The sequence below is a fragment of the Chiloscyllium plagiosum genome, unplaced genomic scaffold, assembly GCF_037043375.1.
Source record: "Chiloscyllium plagiosum isolate Xiang-an unplaced genomic scaffold, Cpla_swu_hap1 HiC_scaffold_22, whole genome shotgun sequence".
Taxonomy (NCBI): domain Eukaryota; kingdom Metazoa; phylum Chordata; class Chondrichthyes; order Orectolobiformes; family Hemiscylliidae; genus Chiloscyllium; species Chiloscyllium plagiosum.
This window is the reverse complement of record NW_028270160.1, coordinates 74,537,257-74,557,688: the sequence shown is the minus strand read 5'-3', so window position 1 is coordinate 74,557,688 and position 20,432 is coordinate 74,537,257. Positions and strand designations below refer to the sequence as shown.

Below are 20,432 nucleotides of genomic sequence, written 5' to 3'. Positions count from 1 at the left end.
TAAATAACTTTGGGTTTTCTTAAATTACGACCAAAGCAGCATGAGGAAGTGGAGTCCGGCTCTCACCGATCCAGGGGCTCAGTGCTGCTTTCAGTTACTGAAGTTGCATTATTTGGTGTTGAAGCTGTTAGTCACAGCTGTCACCTCTCTCTGCTGTAGGAAATAAGCTTGAACTCTCTCTCTGCTGTGAGATTGTTTGTTTTGGTATTCCTATCTTTTGGATTGGAGGAGATAGTAAGTGAGGGAAATCTGTTTTGCTGAATTTGCCTTTACTATGGGTCTGTTTATAGGATGTGGCTGTATTGGAACAGTTGATGGGTAGAATTAAATAATATATTATTTTGTTCTGTATTCCAACAGGTTCAAGTTGTTTTAGTTTTCATTGTTTGCATTTTAATTGTGGTGTAAGAATTAAGTGTGTTTTGTGTAAAGCTTAACATTCTGACCAATCGAATTCCATCCAGAACAGAACACTCCAGAACTGTCCATGATGCTACCAGCGATGTCTAAGGTTCGACATGACCGTTCTCAAACTCACTTGAAATATTGGCCAACAGAGTTCTGTACATTGTAGAAGGGATGTGAGTGCATTGGAGAGGGTGCAGAGGAGATTGACCAGGACGTTCCCTGGGCTTGGAGAGTTTTAGTTCTGAAGAGAGTTTGGACAGACTGGGATTGTTTTCATTAAAGCAGAGACGATGGAGAGGAGACATGACTGAGATGTATAAAACTATGATGGGTGGAGGGTATACAGGAAGAGAACATTTCCCATGGATGGAGGGATTAAGGACCGGGACATAGATTTAAGTGAAGGAAACTGAACCCTTTAGTTGAAAGAGGAGTAGAGTGTCAACAACTAAATGGCTGGAGGATAAGAGAAAGAGCTGGAAAGCGCAGCCAATTTGAGTGGTAGAGGTGTGAACCCTGAAGACCATTTGGAATTATATGGATGATATTTTGAAATGCCACAGTGGACAAGGCTGCAGACTGATGTAGACAGTGAAGCAAGAGGATATGACAGACAAGGAGTGAAACCCACACCTCTCTGTACAGTGGGCTCAGACCCATACCCTCCCTGGCCTCACCCCTCCATCCCCCTTCAAACTGCTCCATCATCAGTCAGCTGTTTCTACACTGAGCATGCCCAGTACACTGCAGGGAACAAAGAATGTGATTCATCCCCATTTGCTGCCATACATGTCGTGTGTGTCTCAGAGTCAGCTCTGAGACATCTCCTGGGCAGTCTCAATCTGTATCTGTGTGTCTCTGACTCCGTGTCATTGAGCATCACCCGTACACCCTAATGTCTATGTCTACAACTGCTTTGTATATTCTGGAATATGAACACATTGTAACCTGAGAAAGGTGAGGGTTTCGGTCGTCCCCGGCTTACTCTCTGTTTGATCGCAGTGAGGCCACTTGAACTGGACAGGTCAAAGTGTGACCTCACAGAACAAGTGTGACCTCACTGTGTACATCACAGAGAGAGTTCTGACATCACAACTGGTTTGTAAACAGGCTTCAACTGAGACACACGGCTGTGTCATGAAACACCGGGAAGGCTAGGTCACTGCACTGACCGTGTCTCTGGCTGATCTGTCTGGGAGTGAGTATGATCAGAGAGATCATCAAAACAGCTGGACTTTACAAAGAGAAAACAAAGCTCTGAAAACACCATCAGCATTTGGATCAGGCAGAAGATGGGGAGGTTTGAAAGGTTAGTGTAAAATTCTTCCTCTTGCACTGACTGAGGATTTGGGGGTAATTATAGCGTCATAGAGTAAAAGAGATGTACAGCATGGAAACAGACCCTTCAGTCCAACCTGTCCACACTGACCAGATATCCCAACCCAATCTAGTTCCCCCATGTCAGCACCCGGCCCATATCCCTCCAAACCCTTCCTATTCATATACCCATCCACATGCCTCTTAAATGTTGCATTTGTACCAGCCACCACCACATCCTCTGGCAGCTCATTCCATACACGTACCACACTCTGCGTCAAAAAGTTGCCCCTTAAGTCTCTTTTATATCTTTCCCCTCTCACCCTAAACCTATGCCCTCTAGTTCTGGACTCCCCAATCCTGGGGAAAAGACTTTGTCTATTTATCCTATCCATGCCCCTCATAATTTTGTAAACCTCTATAAGGTCACCCCTCAGCCTCCGACGCTCCAGGGAAAACAACCCCAGCCAGTTCAGTCTCTCCCTATAGCTCAGATCCTCCAACCCTGGCAACATTCTTGTAAATCTTTTCTGAACCCTTTCAAGTTTCACAACATCTTTCCGATAGGAAGGAGATCAGAATTGCTCACAATATTCCAACAGTGGCCTAACCAATGTCCTGTACAGCCGTAACATGACCTCCCAACTCCTGTACTCAATACTCTGACCAATAAAGGAAAGCATACCAAACGCCTTCTTCACTTTCCTATCTACGTGCGACTCCACTTTCAAGGAGCTATGAACCTGCACTTCAAGGTCTCTTTGTTCAGCAACACTCCCTAGGACCTTACCATTAAGTGTATAAGTCTTACTAGCATTTGCTTTCCCAAAATGCAGCACCTCGCATTTATCTAAATTAAACTCCATCTGTCACTTCTCAGCCCATTGGCCCATCTGGTCCAGATCCTGCTGTAATCTGAGGTAACCCTCTTCGCTGTCCACTACACCTCCAATTTTGGTGTCATCTGCAAACTTACTAACTGTAACTCTTATGCTCGCATCCAAATCATTTATGTAAATGACAAAAAGTAGCGGGCCCAGCACCAATCCTTGTGGCACTCCACTGGTTGCAGGCCTCCAGTCTGAAAAACAACCCTCCACCATCACCCTCTGTCTTCTACCTTTGAGCGAGTTCTGTATCCAAGTGGCTAGTTCTCCCTGTATTCCATGAGATCTAACCTTGCTAATCAGTCTCCCATGGGAAACCTTGTCGAACGCCTTACTGAAGTCCATATAGATCACATCTATTGCTCTGCCCTCATCAATCTTCTTTGTTACTTCTTCAAAAATCTCAATCAAATTTGTGAGACATGATTTCCTATGCACAAAGCCATGTTGACTATCCCTAATCAGTCCTTGCCTTTCCAAATACATGCACATCCTGTCCCTCAAGATTCCCTCCAACAACTTGCCCACCACTGAGGTCAGGTCCACTGGTCTATAGTTCCCTGGCTTGTCCTTACCGCCCTTCTTTCCGGCACCTCACCTGTGACTATCGATGATACAAATATCTCAGCAAGAGACCAGCAATCACTTCTCAAGCTTCCCACAAAGTTCTCGGGTACACCTGATCAGGTCCTGGGGATTTATCCACCTTTTAACCATTTCAAGAATCGAGCACTTCCTCCTCTGTAATCTGGACATTTTGCAAAATGTCATCATCTATTTCCCTATAGTCTATATCTTCCATATCCTTTTCCACAGTACATACTGATGCAAAATATTAATTTAGTATCTCCCCCATTTCCTGTGGTTCCACACAAAGGCCGCCTTGCAGTTATTTCAGGGGCCCTATTCTCTCCCAAGTAACCCTTTTGTCCTTAATGTATTTGTAAAAACCCTATTGGGGAATAATGCTCTAGAGATTTATTCTGAGAAAGATTGGGGCTTATTGAAACCGGTGAGATACACAGAACTGATTCTTAATGAGGGACAGAAACTGTCTCAAATGTTACTCTTTTCCTCAGACCTTGGCCAATACCTATGTTCGTCCTTTTGAAAAGGGTGGTAAAAATCGTTCAGTAGAGAACTGGTCTGCCAACAATTTGAGGAGAACCCAGAGACAATGCATGTCACTTGGAGGAAGACGGGTCAGAAATTGAGTTGGAGAGGGACTGATTGAAGTGGAGCTCCCTGTGAGAGATTAGGCTGGGAGAGGAATCTGATGGTGAAGATTAGAGGGGAGGGTATTGTGGAGAGATAATGCCCTGCTTCACATCATCATTGCCCTCAATTCCACCAACATTACCTAGGGTGCCAATCTCAAGAACTTGTGGAGATGCTAACCATTCTCAGCATGGGGCCATAGTACTCAATATTCCTCATTAGCTTTTAAAAAAATATCTTTCCTCTCAATCTTGAGATTTGTTATTTACTTGGATGGAGTTGACCGTGGATTTGAAAATCTGCACGCTCTCTTGTAACTCATCCTGCAGACATGACTTGGAGGTGCCCTTTATCAGGTGTGATAAAGGAGCAGCACTTAGAAAGCTGGTGCTTCCAAATCAATCTGTTGGACTATAACACGGTGTTGTGATTTTTATCTTCTTCCTGCAGACACAGTTCACAGTCATGAAAGGGGAGATTACAGCAGCATTTACATGGAGAATGATGTCATTCCAGTTTGAGGAAAACTCCTCCCCCTTTATTCAGTGTAGATTTGTTACCACGAATTGCTGAATGTGGTAATATCCAGGATGAACGAGAATGTGTGTTTGTGGGATTGATTCAGACACTTTTTTTTAATCTCATGATGTTCACTCTCTGCTGGAATGAACACCCAGCCCGCTGCCATTCCTGTGACATTCTGTGAGGCCCTGACCTTTCAGTGGTCGCCATAACGACTGACATCTGACGACTTCATTCATTTTCATCAGTCAAATGCTTACACCGTGCACTCAATGTATCCTGCTCTGATTGCCATCCAGTCAGACCCAGGATCAACCATGGAATGTTTTTACCTTCTTTCTGTAAAATAAGAAACATTGAAGCTCACCTGTGTCTTCCTCTTTTCCACAATTTTGTGTTCTGTTTCACTATCCAAGTTCATTGATTTGCCTCATGAGGTGGATCATCTCGAGCTTCAATTGATTCAGCTTTGATGCTCTGAACCCAGAGCATCGATGCACAAATTACTGTGTGTTCCGAATCTTCTCCCAGACCCAAACTCCAGTTCATATTTAATCTTTAATTAATTGTGAAGCAGGCCATTCAGACCATCAAGTCCACATGCATCCTCCGAAGAGCATCCCAAGCAGACCCACTCCATCACCACATTGTTCTCATGGTCAATCTATCTAGCCTGCACATCTTTGTGAGAGGAAATAGAGCGCTTGGAGGCATGGAGAGAATGTATAAACTCTAGTAGGACAGTTACCTGAGGGTGGAATCAAATTCAAGTTCCTAGCGCCATGAAGCAGTAGTGCTAACCACTTCACCACTGTGCTGCCCTGATCTGTAATAGGTCCCCACATTGTGATTTCTCCCTGTCTCCTCGAGTCTATCACCAGTCCTAATCTGCTTGGTGTTTTGGGTAACAGACCAAATCCCCTCTCTCTGTCTTTCTGTCTGTCTTTCTCTCTTTTTCTCCCACCACTTGCTCCTGGATCCATCCTAACAGGGTTCAGGCTTAACTCTGAATATGAACTTTTCATCTCAGTTTTAATTTGGCTCTGAGATTTTTGCTGCTTCAGGCTCCAAACCAAAGCACCGTGGATGTAACCTTCCAAAAATAAAAAGACCACTGTCACTGAAAAGGGCAAATTCCACAGACACTGAGGAATCCATCAATAGACTATATCGCACTAGTTTGAATTTAAACTATACCGCATTCCGTTAATGTTATTTGATCAAAACGTCCCAGAAATTCCTCCTTAGTAATCCCATGGTTTCTGTCCGTCCTTCAGTCCACATTCCTTCAGAAAGAAGGATTTTCTCAGTTTAGGACATCCCAAAGGGATTTACAAAGATAAAGTTTATTAAGCCAGCTGAAGTGGCAGTCCCTGTTGTAACGTAGGGAAACGGCAGCTACTTTACACGCACCAAGCTTCCGCAAACAGTAATATCATTGGAACCAGATCATCTTTTGTTTCTTGAGTGCTCTGTTGTGAGGAAGAATTATTGGCCAGAAGACACACGGGCTATTTCTGGTATCTTCAAAGTTTGGGAGAAGATTTGTAGCTCGGGTGCTCGTTGTTGTGGTTCTGTTTGCAACATAAATTCCCAGCTCAGCGAACAGAACCACAACATTTCTGGTATCTTTTGCAATAGTGAGAATGGTCTGAGAGAAGAGATGGAGCACTTGATTTAAATGACTGAGACAATGCAACCTTTCCTTTTGTAATGATCCTCCAATAGTGCAAAAGCTCCTCATTAATGAGCATGCAACTTTTTTCACTATCTTTGAACAAATTATCTGGAATGCGTTCTGATACACTCTCAGTACCACTTGTTGAATTGTAGCTTTGATTGTACAATGTCCTGAATCACAAAAGTGGAAGTCCTGCACAGATTCACAATGATCAAACCCAGCTATATCTCGCAATTATTATCAGATCACGTTATGTCAAAATATCTCCAGTTTTGTCAAGAATTGTCAAAAAGTCATAACTTTGAGGTTTTATGATCATAAAAGTTATTTATAAATGTTGGAAGTGACCAATCGATCTGGACTGAGTGTTCACAAACAATTTGGAATGGTGAGGTCAGTGAAAGGTGAGAGTTTCCTTTAATGCTTATTGTAACAGGCTTGAGCAGGACAGCATACTATACAACTGACCAATGTATCCAGCGATGATCAGGTAACTGAACAACACAGATAGGTAAAATTTGAAAAGCAATACATGCAACAGCATAACAATTTTCTTGAAAGCTATATTTAGTATTATTCAGGGCACAAAAATTATACATTGTTAACAAATTATTGACTGTGATCCAGGACACATTGTTGGTTACCGTTATTCATTGGAACCTGATGCTTTCGTCCCTCTCCATTGATGTAGATAGGGGTCTGCCCTCCATCTTGCTTCCTGAAGTCAATGATCAGTTCTTCTGTTTTGCAGACATTGAGACAAAAATTGTTATCATTGCACTATGAAACCAAGCACGCTATCGACTTCCTATATTCTGACTCATCATTATTTGATATGCAGCCTACAACCATGATGTCATCAGCAAACTTGTAGATGTTCGTATGAAATGTGGCCAATCAGTCATGTGTACAGGGAGTGTTTGGGGGCTGAGGATGCATCCTTACGGGGCCGCAGTGTTGAGAATTATTGTAGAAGAGGTGCAGTTAGCTACTTTCACTGATTGCGGTCTGTGCGTCAGGAAACTGAGGATACAGTTGTAGAACTGCCTTTGGTCTCGGAGTTTTGAGATTAGTTCAATTGGGATTATAATGTTGAAGGCGGAGCTGCAGTTGATTAGTAGGATCCTGATGTATGTATCCTTGTTATCTAGATGTTCCAGGGACAAATGTAGGGCGAGGGAATTGTGTCCACTGTGGGCCTGTTCTGCTGACCGGTAAATTGCAAGGGAATGAAGTAGTGTTATCATGTTGCTCCACCTCTTTCTCCTTTCATTCCATTCCTCATGTGGACTCTTCGTTCCATTACCTGCTGCATCTAATGTTGGCTCTCATTACTTGGATTTATTCCTCAATTGAATTATTTTTATAACTGGATATTTCACTGCATATATTAACTGGTCTCTGAATGCTCTCTGCGTCACCACATAAATAAAAGCATTTGTGCAGCAACTCAGGTTCCGCAGCATGAATGCGATTCTTTTAAATGTACGAAAAGCAGTGTAATTCAAAGAATTAGCAGCACTAAACATATATAAAATGTACCCCAACCAGAGAAGTATGAAGCTTGCACATATGGCAAAGAGTAAAATGGCAGATTTCTTTCTGCTCTCCAGCTCTGGGTCATTCTCTATTTTTCTCTGACCTTTCAGTTCCACACGCACCTTAATTGCCTCGAAGATGTGTCTGACAGTCAGGACATTGATAAATAGAATAAAAGTGAATGGGAACATTGGTGTTAAAAATTGTTCAAAATATTTGAAACTTGCCCACCGACGGCTATTATAATAACTGTGTGTGGTAAAACAGTACCATGGAACATTGTTGATGATCCTTCCAGGTTTAAATCGGAAGTAGTTAGGAATATTCTTTAAGGAAAAGAAAATATAAATTGTTGCTAGAACCCTCATTGCAGTTTTCTTTGTGCAATACTTAGTTTTCATCTGATGAAAACAGATTGCAACAAATCGATCAAAAGAAAAAGCAGCAGTGAACCAGACAGAACAATCAATGGCTGAGCAGGTCAAGACATAGATAACTCTGCAAACAGGACTGATGTTCAGGAAACAGCGTGGATAATAATAAGACACAAATCTATCAAGTACGATATCAAAAACGATGAACAGTAGATCAGATGTTGCCATGGCCACCAGATAGCGAATGGTGCATGTAGAAAGACCACACTTGCCCCGAGTCAAGAGTGCAATCACCACTAGACTCACTGTAAGAGAGAGAAAGGAGAAAAAGAGACTTGAAGTTACAATCTGGGCTCAGGCACAGAGAGTAAGTAATGGCAAGAAGGTCGTTGTTATAAACCACATGAAGTCTCGAATCTGAACCTCAGTAGCAAACTCTCTAAATGAATCATTTGCACATTTAAAAGACAGAGGTAAGAACATGAGTGACAGTTTATTCATAGCAAGATGGTCACATATTCAATGTTTTGTTCGGGTTGGCAGTGGTTGGTTTGAGCTGTTTTATAGGTTACTCTTACTGGTTGGATTTTCCTATAGGACTGCAACATCTACACAAAGGCACCTTGCATGAGTAAATCAACAATGTTGTACATTTAGCACAAACATTGATTGCAAAATTCTTGCAATCAGTTTTGGAGTTTCCACAGCTCAGATTGCGTCTAGAATTTTAGGTCCACACTGTATGAACTCTAATATGGGATATTAAATCACTTCACAGTGACCGGGAGTGGATGCACTCCACAATATGAAATTTTAAAAAATGATAAAATTTTGAGTCCATCCCACGTGTACAGGATTGAACATACCAACAATTTTATCCATGGAAGTATTCAGCAGTGAATCCAGGCACCATACCCCAGGTTAGGTGCCTACCACAATCATAAGAATTTCAATATTTGGCACGGAGTCCCTGACCTGTCTGAGACTGTACTCCACTGGTCCCACCCAAATCCATGCAGCATTGCTCATTGCAACTTTCTAGTTTAGAATTCACACTTTTTATCTGGGATGAAGCAAAGCTTCCTGCCTGATGTCCAGGCTCTCTCACACAAGCTCCTCTCTTGTGACCAGAGATCCTCCTCCCAGATTCAGAGCACATGCTGGGGCTAAGAATGTCCATAGGTTACCCAACACACACCTTGGAAATCATGAGAATGGTACTAAAGCTTGTTGTGGGAGACCCAAACATTGTTCCATTGCCTGGCTTCAGAGGCTCTCTCTGAATTCAGGCCAATATTAAAGGTTAGGGGAGATGAGGTTAGGTTAGGTGGGCGGCACGGTGGCACAGTGGTTAGCACTGTTGCCTCACAGCGCCTGAGACCCGGGTTCAATTCCCGCCTCAGGCGACTGACTGTGTGGAGTTTGCACGTTCTCCCCATGTCTGCGTGGGTTTCCTCCGGGTGCTCCGGTTTCCTCCCACAGTTCAAAGATGTGCAGGGTCAGGTGAATTGGCCATGCTAAATTGCCCGTAGTGTTAGGTAAGGGGTAAATGTAGGGGTATGGGTGGGTTTCGCTTTGGCGGGTCGGTGTGGACTTGTTGGGCCGAAGGGCCTGTTTCCACACTGTAATGTAATGTAATGTAATCTAATCTAATCTAATCTAATGATGGGCTCATGGTGACTCTAAAATGATTGCTCCCTTTTTTTAGACCACTTCTTGTGATAGGATATCCTTATGTGATGTTCATTTTCACGAGCGTGCAACTCCCAAAATCGACCCAGTTTTGAAGATAAAAGATCCTGAATTTGATTGTGTAATTTTCTAAAGTAAGGAACACCAACGCATAAACCCATAGACGACAGGGAAATGTATCTGTCTTCTGGCTTCTAGACAGTAGTAGTTGGGAAATTCGTTGGACAAGACAAAATAAGCTTTGACATGGACCATCCACTGGAATAGCTGACATCCTGAATCCAGCAAGATATCAGCACCAAGCTTCCCTACTTTCCCCTTGGTTATTTCTCCTGCTGTCTCCCATGTGGGACATTCTTTTGGACAATAACCACAGCTCAGGTTCCGAGCTATCTTCTTTCAGATGTGGGAATATTGGTTAATTTTAAATGTACTCACAAAATGTGAGTTTTGGTGTCTGGACCAATAATTCTTGCCCAATTCTAATTGCTTTTGAGATAGTACTGGAGAGCAGCATTTTTGAACACCTGCATTATCTGGTGGATATCTTTGAGGAGAAAGTGAGGTCTGCAGATGCTGGAGATCAGAGATGGAAATGTGTTGCTGGAAAAGCACAGCAGGTTAGGCAGCATCTAGGGAACAGGAGAATCGACGTTTCGGGCATTAGCCCTTCTTTAGGATAGGATATACAGGGTTTTCCTATCTGGTGGATAGGAAAACCCTGTATATTTTGGAGCAGAGTTCCATAATGTTTAGACAGCAGTAGTAATGGAACAATGATGTAGAGTAGATTAGATTAGATTAGATTACTTTACAGTGTGGAAACAGGCCCTTCGGCCCAACAAGTCCACACCGACCTGCCGAAGCGCAACCCACCCATACATTTGCCCCTTACCTAACACTACGGGCAATTTAGTATGGCCAATTCACCTGACCTGCACATTTTTGGACTGTGGGAGGAAACTGGAGCACCTGGAGGAAACCCACGCAGACACGGGGAGAACGTGCAAACTCCACACAGTCAGTCGCCTGAGGCGGGAACTGAACCTGGGTCTCTGGCGCTGTGAGGCAGCAGTGCGAACCACTGTGCCACCATGCCGCCCAAGTCAGAATGAAATCTATCCTGAAAGGGAAGTAGCATGTGATGGTGTTTCTATGCAACTCCTGCTCTTGTTCTTCTAGCTATTAGGGGTCATGGTTCTGTGAGGTACTGTCAAAAAACACTTGGAGTGTAATGTTTTGCATCTGTGGATGGTATTCATTGTGGGTCATTCATGTTATTAGTGAAGAGAGTGAGTATGGAATGTGGTAATTGGCAATCTGATCAATCAGCTGTTTGTACTGCACAATGTGGTGCTTTGTAAATGTTGTTGGAGATGCTTTCAGAGAGACACTTGGAAAGCATTCCATCCCACCCAAGCTATACTTTCTGGATGGTAGACATGGATTGGAGAGACAGACAGGGAGCTTATTGCTGCAGTAATCAATATCTGACATACTCCTGTGTCCACAGCACTTGCATGGCTGGACCAGATCATTTTCTTGTCAATGGTTGGGCCAGGTTGTTGTTAGCCATGCATTCAGTGACAGTAATGTCACTGTAAGCCAATGGCATATTGGTAGATTCTCACTTCTTGGCGTTGGCTATTCCCTTGTGCTTGTGGGATACGAATGTTACTTGTCAATTACCAGACCAAGCTAGATGTTATCTCACTGTATAATGACACAGTTAAAAATCACACAACACCAGGTTATAGTCCAACAGGTTTAATTGGAAGCACACGAGCTTTCAGAGCGACGCTCCTTCATCAGGTGATTGTGGAGGGCTCGATCGTAACACAGAACTTATAGCAAAAATTTGCAGTGTGATGTAACTGAAATTATACATTGAAGAATTGATTGTCTGTTAAGCCTTTCATCTGTTAGAATACAGTGATAGTTTCACTTCTTTCATGAAAGATCTGTATTCTAACAGATGAAAGGCTTAACAGACAATCAATTCTTCAATGTATAATTTCAGTTACATCACACTGCAAATTTTTGCTATAAGTTCTGTGTTACGATCGAGCCCTCCACAATCACCTGATGAAGGAGCGTCGCTCTGAAAGCTAGTGTGCTTCCAATTAAACCTGTTGGACTATAACCTGGTGTTGTGTGATTTTTAACTTTGTACACCCCAGTCCAACACTGGCCTCTCTGAATTATAATGACACAGATCTTTTCATTATCTAAGGAGATGTAAATGGTGCAGAATATTGTGCAAGCATGAACAAACCTCTCTACTTTGGAAATGGCAATGGAGGGAAAGGCATTGATGAGGCAGCTGCAGATTTTAAGGCCAAGGTACAAGTGTGAAGAACTCCTGCAGAGATGTGTGACGGCTGAGATGATTGACCGCCATCAACCATAACTATCTTCATCTGTGGTCAGGATGAAACGCGAGAGTTGTAATCTTGGTGAGTTCAGTTTTTCAAGGAGTCCTTATTGTGAATATGTGTTGACAATAAGAGCTGAGCATTTGTTGTCAGTAATTAAAATTTAACTGTAAAAAGAGAAGCATCTGATTGAGATAAATACAATCAATACATCTGTAAATCCAAGTCAAATGATCCTGAGTTCGTCACACTAAAATAAAAATGTGGTTGTGCTGGAAGGTCAAAGGCTGAGGGGAAAAAAACAGGTCAATGTGTGACACAGTTTGAATGCCCAGAAAAAGTCAGAATGTTTGTCATTATCACACTAAAGGGATAGAAATACTCCCAATACTAGAAGTGGGAATTGTCTTAGTGACATGTATACCAAGGGCAGGCAGAAATAACTCGTTATGTTGAAGGTAAAATTAATCAGTCATACTTTACAATATTTCATGTACAGGTTATTCTGTTACAGTGTGTTTCGTTAGCACAAAATTGCTATAATGCAATTGATAAATTGAAGACACTGTTTCTCAAGTGCAAAATTTTAAGGTGTGTCTTAGTTATAATACTATTCCTGCCCCATTAGTTCAAATGGTGCTCTTATTACGAAATTTTCTTATAACACGGGATTGTACAAGAATGGAATTACCACATTATAGCAGAACTGACTGTAAGTGTCTCCTTATTCTGCAACTATGTTCCCTTGTTCAAGACCCCTACATAAGTGGAAACATCATCTCAACATCTACCCTGTCAAACCCCCTCAGAATTATGTATATTTCAATAAGATCACCCCTTACTTTTTCAAAATGCTAATGAGTAAAGACTTAATCTGGTTATCATTTTTCCTAAGTCAACCCTTCACCCCAGGAATCCCTCTCGTGAATCTTTTGAACTGCCTCCAACACCAGCATCTCCTTTCATAAATATGGAAACCAGAATCATACACAGTACTAAAGGTGGAGTCTCAACAATCTGTACAGTTGTAATAAGACTTCCCTATATTTACACTTCAAACCCATAGTAACAAAGCCCAAATTCCACTTGTATCCTTAATTACTTGATGAACATGCATGCTAACCTTTTGTTTTGCACACAAATCTCACTTTGCTGACCTTTTTGAAATCTTCCTCCATTTATAATTGTTTGCTTTTTGATTCTTCCTAGCAAACTGTTTGACCTTACACTTTCCAGCATTAAAGCTCCAGCTTCCAAGTTTTTTGCCCATTCACTCTCTATTTCCTTCTTCAAGTCATTAACATAGATAGCAAGGAATTGAGATGCTGGGACAGGTTCTGATGGCACTTCACAAATTACAAAATGTCTATTAATCCCAACTCTCCATCGTCTGTGTGTCAATCCAGTCTCAATCCATGCTAATACATTAAACTCAACCCTGTGAGCTCCTGTCTTGAGCATTAACCTTCCATGCAGCACTTAAAAAAAAAAACCTTTGAAATCCAAATGCACTACATCTTCACTTTTGACTCCTCAAAGTCTGTCCACCAGCTCAAAGACACAAGTCAGGAATGCGATGGAATATTCCCTACAGTACCACATCCAAAAAGAAGTATGCCTCTGTTTCTTGAAAGACGAGTACAGCTAAAGTTGGGGTACAAAACTTTAAAAAGATTTAGCGATGCAAGATATGGAGATGGAATTTCCATGAATAAGGGTGACGACAACTTGTTTGTTTTGTTAGAATATTCATTCAGCATTCGAACACTAAGTAATGGGAAAGGCATGTCAGAGATAGTCAGAGATACTCCTACTTATGCAAGGCCACTGGCTAAGTTGTTCCCCTCCCCACACTCAGTATAATTTTACTTTGAGAGATGCTCCCAGTGACACCTGAACACTGGGGTAAGTTGTTCCCCTTTAGCTAGGAACCCACACTCAGTGCAATTCTAATTGAAAGATCCTAACTGAATCACAATGCCACTGGAATTAGATGTTCTCTTAAGGCTATTGACCAACATGCAAAACAGTTCTCCAGTGAAAGGTATTAGCGATTGAGGGCATTTTCCTATTCATGGTCCACATTGAATACAATGCTGCTTTTACAGATACCCACAGTAAAGCGAGAACACTGGGTCACAAATTCCTCATGACCAATTCTGTGTGTCAGTAAACAAAAAGAATTGTTTGCTGGCCAGCATTTATTAGTCAACCTCAGTTGCCCTTGAGAGGTGATGTGAGCTGCGTTCTTGAACTGCTGCAGTCCATGTGCTGTAGGTTGCCCCCACAATGCCATAAGGGAATGGATTCCAGGATTTTGATCCAGTCTGACATTGAAGGCATGGTGATATATTTCCAAGTCAAGATGGAGAGTGGCTTGGAGAGGAACTTTCAGGTGGTGGTGTTCCCAAGTATCCACTGTCCTTGTTCTTCTAGATGGTACTAATCATCGTTTTGGACAGTGCTGTTTAAGGACTTTTAGTGAATTTCTGCACGTATCCTGTAGACTGAACACACTGCTGTCAGTGGTGAAGATAGTGGCTGTTTGTGGATGTAGTGCTAATCAAATGCACTGTTTTGTTTACGATGGTGTCAAGATCCATCAGTTTTGTTGAAGTTTCACTCATCCAAGCAATTGGGGAGTATTCCATCACGCCCCTAACTTGTGCCTTGCAGGTGGTGGACAGGGTTTGGGGAGTCAGGAGGTGATTTGTTTGCTACAGTATTCTGAGCCTCTGACCTGCTGTCCCAGCCATTGTATTGATGGGGTGAGGCCAGTTGAATTTCTGGCCAATATTGATAATGGGGGATTCACTGATGTTAACACCATTGAATGTCAAGGTGTGGAGGGAAGGTCATCTCTTATCACAGATAGTCATTGCCTTGCATTTGTATGGCGTGAATCTTATCTGCCATTTTTCAGCCCAAGCCCAGATACCCAGCATATCTGGCCGCACAGTGGTAATCAATGCTGTCTCACGGCACCAGGCGCCCAAGTTTAGGTTCTAGCCTTGAAGGACCATCTGCATGGAGTTTACCTGTATGTGTGGTTTTGGTTTCAATGGTTTCATCTCACAGTCCAAAGCTGTGCAGGATCGGTAGTTTATCCATGGTAAATGCAGAATTACGCCAGTAGGGAAGTGTTGTGGGATGGTCTTCGGAGGGTTGGTGCTGACCCAATAGGCTGAATAGCCTCTGTCTGCAGAGTAGGGATTCACTAATTCCATGCTATTGTTGAGATCTTGCTCCCTTCAAACATTGATTTCTTCAGTATCAGATGAGTTGCGAATAGTGCTGAACATTGTACAATTATCGGCAAACATCCCCACTTCTGACTTTCTGACGGAGGGCAAGTCATTGATGAAGCAGCCGAAGATGGTTGGGCCTAGAGCACTACTCTGAGGAACTGCTGCAGAAATGACCAGGAGATGTGAAGACTGACCTCTAAGAACCACTCTGTGCCAGTTTTGACTCCATCCATCGGAGTTTACTTCCTGATACCCCATTCATTCTAGTTTTGCCTGGGCTCCTGATGCCACACTTGACAAAGTGTGGTCTTGATGTCAAAGGTAATCAGTGTCACCACATTTCTGGAAATCAGCTCTGCAATTCAGCTCTACAGTGATGGATTGTCCCAACAACAAGACACCATTGCAATCAGAGGGTCCAGCCTGATGTTAGTGATCCCAATACAGTTCAGTTCCATGATCATTAATGCCTTCATTCAGAGTGATTTCCGGAGACTTGATTCAGTATCACACATCAATCCAGTAAATCAGTGGCAATGAAGAGCGCCTGTGGGCAATAAAACCTTTTTTTTTGTTGTTCTCAGTTGACAAATTACACCACAGGGTTAGTTTGTAAATGCTAAATGTGTACATTGATATCACACATTAGGAATTTGTACTGCCCAGTTCAGTGGCCAGTAAGTCGAGGGTTAAATGTATTTGTCATGCACACCAATGGCTCAGCATTGAGAGAGTACCCCACATCTGAGAGGTGGATCCTCTGGGGAGGTAAAGACTGAACTTGAAGAGAAGAAATAAATACTTGAAGAGAGCCCATCGCCCCAGAACATTCAGTCTTCTGTATTGTACTAACCTCTGGCATTATGGCAGCAACACATGTTCTCTGAATCTGACATCGTTCCCTTGGCTGTCAAATGAAATTTGTTTCATATCTTGTCATCCAACATTCCATGGGAATGGGTTGAGCTCAGTTGGCTGGATTGTTGGTTTGCAGAGCAGTATGATGCTAACAGCATCGGCTCAATTCTCATCACTAGCTTGAGGTTACCATGAAGGACTCTCCTTCTCAACCTCTTCCCTCATCTGAGGTCTGGTGGCCCTCAAGTTAAATCACCAGCAGCCTCTTCTCTCTAATGAGAGCCCTATGGTCTGGTAAAACTATGGTGACACAATATATCGAACACTGTATTTTCCTTCAAGTGAATCATTATGGAATTGAAGAACGGTGTCATTATTGCATGAAAGAGTTTGACCCACTGTATTACTCCCCTGATGTAAAACACAATGTTCCAGACATGCCCCAGGCAGCAGTGTTGATGAAGCAGTCCTGACATTTACAATGTACTGTGGGAACATTCAGCTCGGTGTTACTGTTACTGCAAACATTTATAAACTTCCAAGTGCTAGCTGGCATCAGCAAGACCCTTCTATACTATCTCTCTCTTCTACTCCCAATTTAAACTAGATTCCTCGATAGCTACAAAACAGTCTGAGATTACTCAGCATCTCCGTGTGATCTCCAATAAACCACCTCATATTGATATAGAGATTCAATCAACATGAAAACTTTTATCCAACCAGCAGGGGCTGAATGCACTGAACTGCCCTGTGTGGGGTCAGTTCCCTGAATGGCCAGGGTTAAGACATGAGTGACTTCCCACAAAGTGAATACAGGTGAGCAGTCATTCCCACTCACCTCAGCTTTCCAATCATTCAGAATGGGAGGAAAATATGACAACATTTCTAAGGGCAGATTGGCTCAAATTGATCAGTAAGATCTTGAATAGCATTGATGTAATATCTCACCTTATAACTGTAGGAACTGATATGTCTATGCAAATCTGTCTCGATGGTGTAAACCACAATTACTGGGGTTTGGACAGGCATCCTATGTGACAATCGGTGCAATGATGTCCTACACCATGAGACAAAGAGCATCATGTAAATCAGGGTCGACAGATGATTCACATGAGAACTCAGAACATTGAGCTGTACAGCACAGGAACAGTCTTTATAAAGCTGAAACATGACATCTTGACTCTTGTACTCAATTTATCAGCCAATAAAGGCAAGCTGACCATACATCATCTTTGCTACCCTATTTACTTGCATGGTCACTTGCAGGGAGCTATGGACTTGAACACCAAGATCACTGTACATCAATGCTGTTCAGGGTTCTGCCATTAACAGTATATCTTTTCCCTAACATTCAATCTTCTAAAGTGCAGCGCCTCCTACTTACCCAGATTAAACTCCATCTGCCACCTTTCCACCCATAACGGCAATTGATCTCCACTGTATCTTTGACAACCTTATTCACAACTTCACTGATCGTTCTATCATCTGCAAATAAACAAAGGGCAGAGGTCCCATTATGGAACCCTAAGGAATACCACAAGTCACGAACCTCCAGCCAGAAAAACACCTTTCCTCACTGTCCTCTGCTTTCTATGGGAATCGAAGCTGCCACCTTACCATGGATCCAATGTAGTGTAATCTTCAGGATGAGCCCACCGTGAGGGACCATAGCGGGCGCCTTTAGTGAAATCCATGCAGAAACATCCACTGCTCTACCCTCATCGATTACCTTTGTCACTTTCTCAAAAGATTCAATCAAGTTAGTAAGACATGACCTGCCTTGCATAATGCCATGCTGACTGTCCCTAATTAGGCCCTGCATTTCCAAATGCATGTAAACCCTATCCCTAAGAATAATCTCCAATAGTTTATTTTAATATCTGTTCAGCAGTATGCTGTTGATGGACTATGATTCAATTGGTGATCCTGATACAGTATCTAATGCAGCAAGTCCCTCAATACTGAACATCAGGTCAGTTGGGTGTCACAGTAGCAGGGCTGACTTTCTCTCCATACGGCCGGATGTTCTTGATCCTGATTGGAGCCTCTGAACAGCACAACTATATCAAATATCCGAAATTGCACATCAGTCACCCCAAACCAAAATGTCTTTCATCTACAAAAAATTATGTTGTACCACCCAATCTCCACCGTTCTGAGCCAGGTACAATGACAGAGGTTTCACAAAGTTGATGGAGTACTGCAGTACATGGTGTAACACTCCAGCCTCAAGGTGAATCCGTCTAAAAATATATCCAGGAGTTTTTGTCTCTAAAACATCAGTCCTGACAAAATAGTCTTAATAAAAATGTTATAACAATAATGTGAATAATAATGATAGCAATTACATATTTAAACTGACAGCTAAAGTCTAAATAATAATCCCAAATGAACGCAAATTGGAGGACCTTCACATTATCATTTGGGGAACATCAAAGGATAAAGCAAGAAAAGGCAAGATAGAAAACATCCTGTTGGACAATTTGATCCTCTGAGGCACCTAAAACTCCAGACCTCAGCGCTTATCCTATTGGGCTCTGCACCACAGCACTGTGCATCATTTTACAAATGGCACACCTCACATAGCATTCACATAATTTCAACAATCTACATTGTAGTTGGAACCTTGTGTTCAATACCCTTCCCAATGATCTGTCCTCACAAATATCATAACCCCAGGCATCCACTGACTGACAAAAACTCAAGGTGGTCAAAGCCATCTAGGCTGATCCACCCCTATCATGATTAGATTTTCTACAGGGTGGAAACATTTGGCCCAAAAGGTCCACACTGACACTAATTAATGGACCTAACACTGTATGCAATTTAACATGGTCAATTCACCTCACCTACACATGTTTAGATTGTGTGAGGAAACCCACACAGACACAGGGAGAACATGCAAACTCCATTCAGACAATCACCAGAGGCAGGAATTGAACCCAGGTCACTGGTGCTGTGAGGCAGCAATGCTAACCACTGAGCCACCATGTCACAGGGTACCCAATCTAATCCAGCTGACTGAGAGCAGGCTTTAAGTGACCATGGAGAGAGAATGGTCTTGCTAAACCCTTTCTAGACAAGCTGGGGCCGGTGCTCAGCCAAACTTCTTCATTGAGGCCTCAGTGTCAAACCATTCTGCACAGTACAGAGAAACAGACGCCACTACACGTTACTGAGAAACTTCCGAATCGACAAACAATTCACTTTAAACTCTAAGTGAGAGCACTTTCATCTGACATTGGGATTTGCCTTGCTAAATGGAAATTAAATCATCAGTAAATGCAGATCGGAAATATAGACTTATGTAACTTAAGTTGTTCCAAGACTTACCGGGTACACCAACAATGACAAGGATGGTGTCGTATATTTTTGAGATCATTATGTTTGCAAAATACATTTTATTGTTTGTGAAACAACCTCTCCCTTCCTGCTGCTGGCATCTGTCCGAATTGTCTCAAAATGAGAGATGAGACATATCCAGAGACATCGTATTATATTTTGTTGTATCTCTCCTGGGAAAATATGATCACACATTCACCTTTTTAATATCATTTTGAACAAAGAGATTACGACAACAGGTTTATTTTGATGATGTAATGTCATTGAAATTTAAGTCTACATTTGAATACCCCAAGGACGAGATGAATCTAATCTTATTTGGTCACAACCGCTCCTTGCAACTTGTCATCAAACAAGAATGCTTGCAGTGTTTCACACACTAATAGTCCCATCAACATCTGAATATCTTTTGATATTCTTTTCTGTGATAACTTTTATTTTACTGAGGATATTCAATCATTCAATACCTCATGTTGTACCTTGACAGCTGTTCTACTGCACACTGTTATACCACTATTTTCCTTGTTAATTCAGTTCCACAACTCATTTGGGAAAGTCTGTCTGATTGAGCACTCAAATACCGAAGCTGAAACTAATACTGACCACAACAATAACTGGAACTTACACTTGGTAATAATTTCTCAAAACAAAGACAAAAAGAAATCAGAACCTTAACTTCAAAATTATAGAATGATAGCACCATATAGGACAGAAGTGACCCATCGATCCATAAAGATTGTCCCTCCAAAAATTGCATGAAAAGCTGCACAAGTCCCACTCCCCAGCACTTAGTCCACAGTCTTGAATGTTATGACATTTCAAATGCTCATTCAAGTACTTTTTAAAGGTTTTGAGGATTTCCTTCTCAGTTATCCTCCTGGGCAATGCACTGTAGGCCGCTGCCATACTCCGGATGTCATGTTCCCTCTAAACCTCCTGCCTTTCAGCTACACCTCAGTATTGGACCTCCA

At 42.2% G+C, this 20,432-nt stretch overlaps 1 pseudogene; it reads right to left on the bottom strand.

Moving 5' to 3' along the window:
• Positions 1 to 7,364: 7,364 nt before the first annotated feature.
• On the bottom strand, positions 7,365 to 8,351 carry LOC148146057 (putative G protein-coupled receptor 139; annotated as a pseudogene).
• Between the last annotated feature and the right edge of the window lie 12,081 nt (positions 8,352 to 20,432).